At 43.2% G+C, this 12,500-nt stretch overlaps 1 protein-coding gene and 1 long non-coding RNA gene across 2 annotated transcripts in view; both read right to left on the minus strand.

Moving 5' to 3' along the window:
• Positions 1 to 6,700, minus strand: part of LOC126984174 (uncharacterized) — a 66,846-nt gene extending 60,146 nt beyond the window's left edge. Inside the window, exon 1 of the long non-coding RNA XR_007736456.1 lies at positions 6,554 to 6,700. This is a non-coding gene — a long non-coding RNA (uncharacterized LOC126984174). The remainder of the gene's footprint in view (positions 1 to 6,553) is intronic.
• Positions 6,701 to 6,861: 161 nt separating this feature from the next.
• LOC126984173 (uncharacterized) overlaps positions 6,862 to 12,500 on the minus strand; it is a 76,627-nt gene continuing 70,988 nt past the window's right edge. The window contains exon 3 of the transcript XR_007736455.1: positions 6,862 to 7,429. The gene's annotated coding sequence lies outside the window, so the exon portion shown is untranslated. The remainder of the gene's footprint in view (positions 7,430 to 12,500) is intronic.

Genomic DNA, 12,500 nt, shown 5'->3' on the forward strand with positions numbered 1-12,500 from the left:
AAAGAGAAAATTTTAACAGAGAGAAATGGGATAACAGAAAGGAGGATGAGGAAGAAGAGAGGATTGCAAGGATGAAAAGAGAAAGGAGAGAAAAGGAAAGAAAGGAGAGAAAAGGAAAAAAAAGAAGAGGGGGAAGTGGAGGAGCAAGATGAGGGAAGAAGGGAAGAAAAGAAGATGGAATATAGAGGACAAAAACGAGAACAGGGAAAATAACGAAAGAATGAGAGAAAGAGAGAAAGTGAGAGAGAAAGTGAAAGAAAAGATGAAAATTAAAGACGAAAAGATAATTATGAGAACAGCAAACAACACAAAATATGAAGAATGCAGAAACTAGAAAAACAAAGAAATTAAAAAAAAAAACTAGACTTTGAACACACTAACGAGTGCACACTGCCCGCTGCCAACCCCCTCTGGTCGGAGTGCCCAAAATGTGATAATATGCATTTTTGACCTCGGTGACCTTGACCTTTGACCTTTGACCTTGAAAATCGATCTCGTCTGGTGGGGGGCCATTGGTAGTCCACCTATGAAGTTTCAACATCCTATCTGTAACGGTTCAAAAGTTATCGCGTTACAGACAAAAAACAAACCAATCTACACATAGCTGAAAAAAATACCTTCCGCAAAATTCTTTCGCGGGCGGTAAAAATAAAAGGCGGCGGCAACAACAACAACAACAACAACAACAACAACAACAACAACAGCAGCAACAACAACAACAAGCATGAAGAAACAAGAGAAAAATAAGAAAAAACAAGGGAAAAAAAAAAAAAGAGGTGAATAATAACAATGATAGAAGAAGGGAAGAAGAAGAAATCAAGAAGGGAAGAAAAGGAAGATAGAGAAGAAAAGGATAAAGGGGAAGGAAGACAAGAAAAGAAGAAGACAGAGGAAGGAACGTAGGAGAGATAAAGGAAGAGAAGAGAGATGAAGGAGAGGAAGAGAAACAAAGAAAAACGAGAGAGATAAAGGGAGATAGAGAGAGAGATAAAGGTGAAGGAGAGGAAGAGAAACAAAGGAAAACGAGAGAGATAAAGGGAGATAGAGAGAGAGAGATAAAGGTGAAGGAGAGGAAGAGATACAAAGAAAAACGAGAGAGATAAAGAAAAGGGGGATAAAGAGGGAGATAAAGATAAGAAAGACGAGGACAAATAAGAGTAAAGAAAGAGGAGACAAAAACAAGAAGAAAGGAAAAAGAAAGAAAGAGGAAAAGGAGAAAGCAAAACAAGGAAGCAAGGAGGAAAGAAGCAAGGATGGAAGGAAGGGACAAGGAATAAAGAAAAATAAACAAGAAAGGAAAACATGGAAGGAAATGACAAAGAAAAAGACGAAACAAAAGCGAATAAAAGAAACTGAAATGGAAAAAGGAAAAACAAGGAAGGGGGAAAAAATGGATAAATAAGGGGAAGGAAAAGGGATAAAGAGAAGGAAGGGAGATAAACGGAGGTAAGGAGGAGGAAGGAAGAAGAAGAAGGAAGAGGAGGAGGAGGAGGAGGGAAGACACAGGGCAATAAAGAGTCTGAGGAGGCATAAGAAGGCGCTTTTCATTTGCCTTCAGACCCCGAGGCGACCCGTGACCTGACCTCATGACCCGAGAGGCATATATACGGCCCCCTCAAGCCCAACGAGGAGGAGGAGGAGGAGGAAGAAGAGAAATAGGTGAGGAGGAGGAGGACGAAGACGAGGAAAATTAAAAGACGATGGTGGAAGAGAGGGAGAACAAGGAGGAGGAGGAGGAAGAGGAGGAGAAGGACGAGGGGGAGGAGGAAAAGGAAGAAGAAGAAGAAGAGGGGAGTAGGCGGAGGGGAAGGAAAGAACTAATTTAATGGAGAGGAAAAAACGAACAAGTCAAGAGGAAACAACAAAAGAACAAAAGAGGAAGAAGAGGAAGAGGAGGAGGAGGAGGAAGAGGAAAGGAAGGAAGGAAGAAAGATAGGAAAGAAGGAAAGAAGGAAGAATGGAAGAAAGGAAGGAGGCAAAACGAACAGGAAATGAAGACGGGAGGAGAAGAAACTAAAAGAAAAGAAAGAAAAGAAGAAATAAGAAATAAAACATGAAAGGAAAGAAGGAAGAAAGAAACGAAAACACAAAAAAAGGAGGAAAGAAATCAATGAACGAAGGAGAAAGAAAAAACAAAAAGGAAAGCAAATAAGTTACGAATAATAAGGAAAACACAAGAATGAAAACGAGAGAAAGGATGGAAAGAAGGAAGAAGGGAAGAAAACAAGGAAGGGGAGAAAGAAAAATAAGAAAGGAAGAAGACAAATAGGAAGAAAGGAAGAACGAAAAGGAAGGAAGGAAGGAAAGCAGGAAGACAGCTAAGAAGGAGGAGGAAGAAGAGAGGAGGAGGAGGAGGAGGAGAAGGAGAAGGAGGAGGAGGAGGAGGAGGAGGAGCAGACTCAGCAGGCCCCCGAATAAGACTCAGGGCCACAATGCCTCGGTGGGGGCCGTTATGGGGCTCCGCGGTGCGCCCCCTCAATAAAACCCTGAATTATGGGGCGCTGGGCGTGACACGGCGGCGGGGGGCAGGGGAGGATTGGGGTTAATGGGGAGCTGAAGGAAAGGAAAGAAGAGGGTATGAGAAGAGGGAGGGAAAGGGTTGTGGGGAGGAACTCGTCTTTTGGGGGAGGAAGGGAAGGGGAAGGAGAGAGTATAAGGAAAGGGAGTCGAAGGGGTGAGGAGGGGGGTGAGGAGGGGATGGGGGTAAAGATGAAGGAGATGGAGAGAGGGAAGGAGGGGTATAAGGGAGATTAAGGGGCAGGGGAAGAGATAGAGAGGGGGAAGGAGGTAGAAGGGAAGGGGAAGAGATAGGGAGGGGGAAGGAGGTAGAAGGGAAGGAGCAAGGGGAAGAGATAGAGAAGGGGAAGGAGGTAGAAGGGAAGGTGAGTAGAGGAAAGGCATAGCGCAAAGGTACAATTAGACTACATATCATAAAGTGTCCTTGGATTGGTATAAGTCAGGACATATCACCTCTTAAATCAGTATTCCTAGAAACGTGTCCTTCTCTCACATCTATCATTATTAACGGCCGAAAAAGAGGTAAAAAGCGTTCCCTTGAGTGTTTCTTTGCGTTCACGGTACAGAAGAAGGGTCAGACTACCACCAGGGTCATAAAAGTACCCCTGGAAATGCCCACAACCCCTACGAAAGCCTTGTCAGTAATGTGTGACTGGGGGCGGAAAGGTTTTAAAAGTACCCCTGGAAATGCCCATAACCCCTACGAAAGCCTTGTCAATAATGTGTGTCTGGGGGCGGAAAGGTTTTAAAAGTACCCCTGGAAATGCCCACAACCCCTGCGAAAGCCTTGTCAATAATGTGTGTCTGGGGGCGGAAAGGTTTTAAAAGTACCCCTGGAAATGCCCACAACCCCTACGAAAGCCTTGTCAGTAATGTGTGACTGGGGGCGGAAAGGTTTTAAAAGTACCCCTGGAAATGCCCACAACCCCTGCGAAAGCCTTGTCAATTATGTGTGTCTGGGGGCGAAAAAGTTTTAAAAGTACCCCTGGAAATGCCCACAACCCCTACGAAAGCCTTGTCAATTATGTGTGTCTGGGGGCGGAAAGGTTTTAAAAGTACCCCTGGAAATGCCCACAACCACTGCGAAAGCCTTGTCAATTATGTGTGTCTGGGGGCGGAAAGGTTTTAAAAGTACCCCTGGAAATGCCCACAACCCCTGCGAAAGCCTTGTCAATTATGTGTGTCTGGGGGCGGAAAGGTTTTAAAAGTACCCCTGGAAATGCCCACAACCCCTGCGAAAGCCTTGTCAATTATGCGTGTCTGGGGGCGGAAAGACTTTAAAATACGGGCTTTAAATTTGGTTGGTATTATAAGATACTTTCACTTCTAACATCAACTATTTCTAAAGGTCAAAAAGGGAGGGAATCGAGTTCTAATGTGTGTTACTTTAGGTTCATGGTGCAGAAGAAGGGTCAAACTACCACCAGGGTAAAAAAAAGTACTCCTGGAAATACCCAAAAGTCCTAGGAAAGCCTTGTCAAATAGGGGAACTTGAGCGACAAAATGTTTAGTAATACGGCCCGTTGAGAGACTCGCTATGGCTGGGGGACCTCTGATGATTGGTTCTGTGGTCGCGAGGAGCAGGTGCCTTACGCTCAACCTATCAAGCAGTGCAGCCCGTCACCATCTACCCTCAAGCTGCTCTTCGCGCTACCCACATAGAGAGCGGCCAAGTTACTGATGACGGAGAGGATTCAGACTAACGAGAGAGACCGATGCCGTACGCTGCTCTCTCTCTATATATATCTACAGAACTGGAAGCGATGACAGCACACGAGGCTTAAAAACACTAACTTACTCCTGCCACAATATACACACGCACACACACACACACACACGCACACGCACACGCCCCCTCCCCACACACACACACATTCTCTCGGTCGCTGGACGCTCCCGACACGGCTATTAATAAGCGCCGAAATGCAATGTCAACTATGCAATAAAAGTTGAGCTGAAATACTAGCCGACCAAGACCCCTTCCCCCCCTCCTTCCCTCCCTCTCCCCTTCTTTATCTCCCCTACCGTCCCTTTTTCCCGACATTTTTCCTCTTTCCTCCCTCCCTCCCTCCCTTCTGGCCGGTCATCTCTCCCTACCTACCTTTCCCTCCCTGTCTTATTAATGTTCTCCTTTATCCTCCCTTTTATACCTTCCCTTTTTTCCTCTCCTCTTTCTTCCTCTCTCCCTTTTCCCTTCCACCCTCCCTTCCATATTGTCCCCTTTTCCTCCCCTCTTCTTTCCTCCCTTTCAATCCTTCCCCTTTTCCTCCCCTCTTCCATCCTCCCTTTCATTCCTTCCCCTTTTCTTCCCCTCTTCTTTCCTCCCTTTACCCCTTCTAATTACATGTTCCCTTTCCATCCTCCCTTTCATTCCTTCCCCTTTTCCTTCCTCCCTTTTCATTTTATCATTCTTTTTACAGTTTCCCCATTCCTTCTATCTCTTTTCTCCATTCCTTTCTTCTTCTATCCACTCCTACTTTGATATCTTTTCCTTTTCCTTTCCTTTTCCTTTCCTTTTCCTACCTTCCTTTCACTTTCCCATCCTCTTCAAAGTGCCCATTCTTGCTATCTCATTTTTCCATTCCTTTCTTCTTCTATCCACTCCTACTTTGATATCTTTTCCTTTTCCTTTCCTTTTCCTTCCTTCCTTTCACTTTCCCATTCTCTTCACGTTCCCCATTCCTTCTATCTCATTCCTCCATTCCTTTCATTTTTCATCCACTCCTATTTCTACTCTTCCTCCACCTGACTACTCCCCCTTCCCCTCCTCCTCCTCCCCACCCTCCTCTCCTTCCACCCTCCTCCCCCACACACATAACGTTTATTACAGCAGCGTGGACATGAAAAAGGACAGCGAATAAAGTGAAAAAAGTTATCCACACACTAACGACGCCGCCATGCAATAAGTGTGATAAATATACTGATAACGAGGGTGATAGAGGTGGTGGTGGTGGTGGTGGTGAGGGGGGGGGGGGGGGGTTAGGGTGATATATATACACACACAAACAAACTTCAGCCTTATAAACATGCAAACATATATACATGGCCGACATTCACACACAAACACACTCACATACACATACAATAGCGAAAAAACTACAGCTCTGTACACATACGAACACATACATACAAACACACATGCAACTACAACAATAACAAGCTAAAAAATTATACATCAGTGAAGGAAGGGAAGGAAAGAAGGGTTTGGGAGGGAAGAATGAAAAACGAACAGGAAAAGAAGGAAAGGAAGGAAAGAAAGGAAAGAAACACAAGAAAAAATAGCAGGAAATGAAGGAAAGGAAGGAAAGAAGGAAGAAGGAAAGAAAGGAGAAACACAAAAGAAAAAATAGCAGGAAATGAAGGAAAGGAAGGAAGGAAGGAAGAAGGAAAGAAAGGAAGGAGAAACACAAAAGAAAAAATAGCAGGAAAGGAAGGAAAGGAAGGAAAGAAGGAAGAAGGAAAGAAAGGAGAAACACAAAAGAAAAAATAGCAGGAAATGAAGGAAAGGAAGGAAGGAAGGAAGAAGGAAAGAAAGGAAGGAGAAACACAAAAGAAAAAATAGCAGGAAATGAAGGAAAGGAAGGAAGGAAGGAAGAAGGAGAGAAAGGAAGGAGAAACACAAAAGAAGAAAAAGCAGGAAATGAAGGGAAGGAAGGAAAGAAAGAAGAAGGAAAGAAAGGAGAAACAAAAGAAAAAATAGCAGGAAATGAAGGAAAGGAAGGAAGGAAGGAAGAAGGAAAGAAAGAAAGGAGAAACGCAAAGGACGAAAGAGAGCTAGGAAAGAAGGAGAAAGAAAAACGAAAAAGAAAGAAAAGCAAATAAGTAACGAACAACAAAGAAAAAGCAAGGTGGAAAGAAGGGAGAAGGGAAGAAAACAAGGAAGGAAGGAGAGAAGGAAAAATAATAGAAAAGCACAGAGGAAAGTATCAAGACAAAAAAAAAAATCGACCTCTCTGGACTTTCATTCTTTTCCCCTGAACCGTTTCCTCTACACACACACACACACACACACACACACACATTACACAACCCTTACCTGTTTCTACCTGGAGGTCTTGATGGACGTTTGATGTACCTGTTTGTTGTTTTATTCAAGTTCGCGATGCTCTTCTACAAGTTCACACGTTCATATGTATTTGGTATAAGTTCACGCGATCACAACTAGTTCTAGGCTCATTTTCACGCTATCTCAAGCTTTAGGTTCAATTTCAAAAGCTTACACATATTCCTCAGATCAGTTTCACACGTTCACAAGATCTAGGTTCAATAAATTTCACCGGTTCACAAGTTCTAGGTCCATTTTCACGCACTCAAGTTTTAGGTTCAATTTCAAAAGCTTACACATGTTCCTCAGATCAGTTTCACACGTTCACAAGATCCAGGTTCAATAAATTCCACCAGTTCACAAGTTCTAGGTCCATTTTCACGCACTCACACGTTCTCGTTTCAATAAGTTCACACGCTTAAAAACACTGGTTCACTAATATCACATGCTCACAAGACTTTGATTCAGTAACTTAACACATTCTCAAGTTCTCAAGATTCCATTTCACAAGTTCTAAGTTCTATTTCACACGTTCATATGATTCGGTTCAACAAGTCCACACATTCCCAAGCCTTTTGTTCAAGCTCCCACAAGTTCACAAATTTCCGGTTTGCATTCCCACCCTTTCCTTCGCGGGGTGTGGTTGAATCGAGCAGACGCCACAGGTAAGGTCTCATAGGATTACTGAAATTTGTATAGCGCGGGATCGTTCCAGGTGGCAGACGTGTATTGGTTTGCCTTCACGCCCCACTGAGTGATGCCGCGTGTCACCTGGATACACCTGAGATTACTGATACCTGGAATTACCGATACCTGGCTTAGCTTCCTGCGCCACAGCCTTCACGTCCCTTGTCGGCCACTCAGTCCCTGCAGGCAAAAGAAATACATCATTATTATTATTATTACTGTTGTTGTTGCAGTAGTAATAGTAGTAGTAGTAGTAGTCATGGTAGTAACTCATGTTGTTGTTATTACTACCATTATCACTATCATATCACCATCCTCACTAACATCAACACCATACCCATCACCATCCCCCCCCCTCACTTCCCCCTCACCCGGAACAATTAAGACAAAAGGACAATCCATAACAGCTGATCAGACTCGTCAACACCAATAACTTCAATAAAGGGAAAAAGGGACGTCCCAACCCGTTATCTTCCCCTTAACAACCTATCCCTTTACGACAAACTTTCCCCTTAAAAACATATTCCTATCCATCTAAGACTTGGCCCTTCCTCTATCCTTCCCTTCCTTATCCCTTTATAAATTCCCTTTTCCTTAACAACTTAACATTTACGATAGACTTTCCCTTTCAAAATTACCTGTCCATTTAAGACTTCCCTTCCCTTAACCTACTCAGCCCTTTAAAACTTCCCTTCCCTTCAAACTACCTCCCTCATTCCTTCCCCTTAAACTACCTCCCCCTTTCCCTTCCCTTTAAACCACCTCCCCCTTTCCAATCCCTTAAAACGACCTCCCCCTTTCCCTTCCCTTTAAACCACCTCCCCCTTTCTTTTCCCCTTAAACTACCTCCCATTTTAAGACTTACATTCCCTTTGCAGCCCCTTACTACCTCTTTAAAACCTCCCCTCCCTTAAAATTACCTCCCCCTTACGGCAATTCACCCCACATGACCGTCAACCCTTACGAACAAAATAAAAATACGGTCAAAAAACAGAATTAGAACCCACTCACCTGCGTCCGATTTAAACCTAAACAAAGGGACAAAGAATTCAAAACAACATTACAGAGAATAAGCAGCGACCAACCCGCATATATCCAGCAGGGGGGAAGGGGGCAGAGAGGGGAAGGAAAGGGCGTCTTGATATACTGGAATAGGCTTTGTGTGGAGCATGGAGAGAGGAGGGAAGGGGAGGGATGGAGAGGGGAAGAAGGGGAGAGGAAGAGGGGAAGGGAGGGAGAGGAGAACGGAATGTCGAGACTGAAAGAGGAAGCTTGGAAATGGAGTAGGAGGAGGAGAAAGAGGAGGAGGAGGAGGAGGAGGAGGAGGAGGAGGAGGAGGAAGAGGAGAGTTAAGAGAGATAAAGCAAGAGGGACATGAGGATTATAATATAGGAGGAGGACGAAGAGGAGGAGGAAGAAGAGGAGGCGAAGGAAGAAGAAGAGGAGGGGGAGGAGAAGGTGAGTGGGTATGAGAGAGAGAGAGAGAGAGAGAGAGAGAGATGCCGTACAACACAATACAACGACAAAGACAGACAGACACAGATTTATATATAAGTGACACCTTGACAGAAAGAAGAATGGGTAATTAGATATGGTTGTGTTCTCTCTCTCTCTCTCTCTCTCTCTATTGTTCACTCCCTCACACACAAAAAAACATGAATACAAAAATAAAAATACAAAAAAAAATCATCGAAATACAAAAAAATCATCGAAATACATTAAAAAAAAACTTTAAAAATACAAAAAAAAAATCATGAAAAATACAACAAAGAAAAAATAACTAAAAACACGTGAATTCTTAATGGTATGATTCTTCTTATGATTTTTTTTTTTACATTATTAATATACTAAAAAAAAATTGAAAATATGACAGCAAAATGAATCTGACAAGGTACTGAAGAGATAAAAAGAAAAGAATCTGTCAATGATAGAGTAAATATATAAAACAAAGTATATATAAATGAAAAAAAAAAAATTAATAAAAACAGTTTCTATATCTAACTTAAAAATTCGATTAAGCAAAATATAAGTGAATTCTGCGTTCACATGTAATATAAAACAGCGATTACGAACAATATAAATAAATTCGGTCTTTCTATATAACTTGAAAAGGCCATTAAGAAAGCTAAATAAATCGTGCCTTTCTGAACGGTTTAGAAATGCAGTTAAGAAAAAGAAAGTGTGTGCGTGTGCGTGTGCGTGTGTGTGTGTGTGTGTGTGTGTGTGTGTGTGTTTATCCTACCTTTGTCTCTTTCCTTTATCCCTTCCCTTCCCTTCCCTTCCTCCCCATCTCTTTCTCCCTTCCCTTCCCTTCCTCATATTCTCTTTCTCCCTCCCCTTTCCCTTCCCTTCCTCCCCTTTTTTTCTCCCTTCCCTTCCCTTCCCTTCCTCCCCTTTTTTTCTCCGTTCCCTTCCCTTCCCTTTCTCCAATTCTCTTTCTCCCTTCCCTTCCCTTCCTCCAATTCTCTTTCTCCCTCCCCTTTCCCTTCCCTTCCTCCCCTTTTTTTCTCCCTTCCCTTCCTTTCTCCCTTCTCCCTTCTTTCTCCTTCCTTCCTTCCTTCCATTCTTTTTCTCCCTTCCCTTTCCCTTCCCTTCTCCCCTTTTCTTTCTCCCTTCCCTTCCCTTCCCTTTCCTCTCCTCTTCCTTTCTCATTCCTCCATCCCTTCCTTTTTTTCTCCTATTTCCTTCTTTATTCCCCTTTCCTTATCATTCCCTCATCTGTTCAAGTTTCCTCTTCTCCCCCAAACACACACACACACACACACACACACACACACACACACACACACACACACACACACACACACACACACACACACACACACACACACACACAAAGAGGATTAAATGACAATAGATCAAGGGGAAAAAAATAAACACAATTAGGGAAATAAAGAGTACTAATGATGATAACATGAGCCAAAAATTACTAGATATAATTAAACGGCTTTGTCATTTCAGAGCAGGCAGAGCACGGGAGGGGAAGGGAAGGGTAGGGAAGGGAAGGGAAGGGTAGGGAAGGGAAGGGTAGGGAAGGAAGGAAGTAAGGAAGAAAGAAGGGAAGGAAGGAAGGATGGAAGGAAGGAAGAAGGGAAAGAAAGAGAAGAGAAGGAAAGGGAACTGAAGGGAAGGGAAGGGAAGGAAAGGGAAGGAAAGGGAAGTCTGTAAAGGGCATGGGTATCTTTATTTTTACCCATGAGAAAGGAAAGGGGAGAAAAGGGAAAAGGAGAGAAGAGATGAAGTGGAGGAAGAGGAAGAAGAAGAATAGGGAAGAGGAAGAGGAGAGAAGGGGGCGGGGAGGTGAGGGGAGATGGCCCTAAATTTACAGTGGAGGGGGAGGAAGGGGGAGAGGGGGGGAGGAGGGGAGAAGGAGGGGAGAAGGGAGGAAAATAACTTACTCCTCCCTGTCCCTTTATAGTCCTCCTCTCTCTCTCTCTCTCTCTCCCACTTCGATAAACATGCCACCTCCATACAATCCACTGCATTTTCTCTCCCCTCTCTCCCCTCTTCCCTCCCCTCCATTCTCTCCCCTCTACGATTCTTCTCCCCTTCCCATAGCTGTTAGCCTTCCCCTCCCCTCCCTCCCCTTTACTTCCATTCAATGCCTTTCTTTTTTCTCTTCTCCCCTCTTCCTTCTCTTCTTCCTCTCTTCTTTCCCTTCCTTTCTTCCTACTCCTCTTCTTCCTGTTCTTTTCCTTTCTCTTCCCTTCATTCTCTCTTTACTTTCTTTTTATCTATCTTTCTTCTTGTTTTCCTTTTTCCTCTTTTTCTCCTCTTCCTCCTAAACCTTTTCCCCTCTTTTATTTATATTCCTCTTCTTCCTGTTCTTTCCCTTTATCTTCCCTTCATCTTCTCTCTTTTGGTTCTTTGTTATCCATCTTTCTTTCTTTTTTCTTGCTTTTCCTTCCTTCTTCTCCTTCTTCTTCTTCTTCTTCCTCTTTTTTTCTCCTTCCCACTCCTTTTCTTCCAATCCATTTCCTTTCTCTTCCCTTCGTTCTATCTTTACGTTCTTGTTATATATCTTCCTCTCCTCCTCTTCTTACCTTTTCTTCCTCCTCCTCCTCTTCCTCTCCTCCTATTCGTTCTTCTTCAAGGCTAAAAGAGTTACCCCACCATATCTCTTCTTCCCTTTCTCTTTGTTCATCTCTCCTCCTCCTCCTCCTCCTCCTCCTCCTCCTCCTCCTCCTCCTCCTGGTCTTCAAGGGATCTGATGTAGTGAGGTCGTTTCTTCTCCCAATGTTTCCTACCTCGAGCCAAAGTGACGTTCCTCGGCTCTTCTTCGCGAAATCTTCTTCAATTTTCTCTCTAGTTTTTTTTTTCTCTCTTTTTTTTTTGTAAGATTTCAGTCCTTTTATGGAGTTCGTGAACGTGGGTGGGAGGTAGGGGGGGGGAAGGACGGGGAGGGGAGGAGGATGTCTGTGTGGGTGGGGAAGAGGTGGGGAGTGGGAGGGGGGGAGTGGGAGGGGGCTCTGTGTGTGTGTGTGTGTGTGTGTGTGTGTGTGTGTGTGTGTGTGTGTGTGTGTGTGTGTGTGTGTGTGTGTGTTTTCTCTCTCTCTCCATCGCTTCATTAACTCGGCCTCTGTTGGATATGCAAATAATTCGTCCAAGCACTTGTATGACGATTTAAAATATGGGAAAATATATTAAAAGACATTCGTATGCAATTATGTATAAATGCGTGTATGTATGTATGTATGTATGTGTGTGTATGTATGTGTGTATGTAAGTGTGTATGTAGCTATGCATGTATGTAAGTGTGTATGTATTGACGTCAAACACACACACACACACACACACACACACACACACACGAAGCGCATAGATAGATAATTAACAAACATGTGAATAAATAAATAAACAAAAATAAAATGAATAAACAATAAATAAATAAACAAACAATTAATTTATAATGCAAAAAAGGAAGGGTGGATGTGCGTGTCTGCGTGTGCGTGTGTGTGCGTGTGCGTGTGCGTGCGTGTGCGTGTGCGTGTGCGTGTGTGTGTGTGTGTGTGTGTGTGTGTGTGTCGCTTGTGATGTTTTCTTTTACAGTTCAGGTAATTAACATTGAACAGAACTCTTTCATTAAACGCGGAAATGAGCTTAATCAGTGGTCATCGCAGGAAGGTGGTTGGTTGTGTATTTATTTTGCAAGATAATTAAGCTGAAAATAAGTAAATACAAACATGTGAAAGTAAATGCAGAGAGAAAATAAATACAAAAAGGAAACATAAAAAACTATATACAAAGAAAA

Source organism: Eriocheir sinensis, chromosome 56, assembly GCF_024679095.1.
Source record: "Eriocheir sinensis breed Jianghai 21 chromosome 56, ASM2467909v1, whole genome shotgun sequence".
NCBI lineage: Eukaryota > Metazoa > Arthropoda > Malacostraca > Decapoda > Varunidae > Eriocheir > Eriocheir sinensis.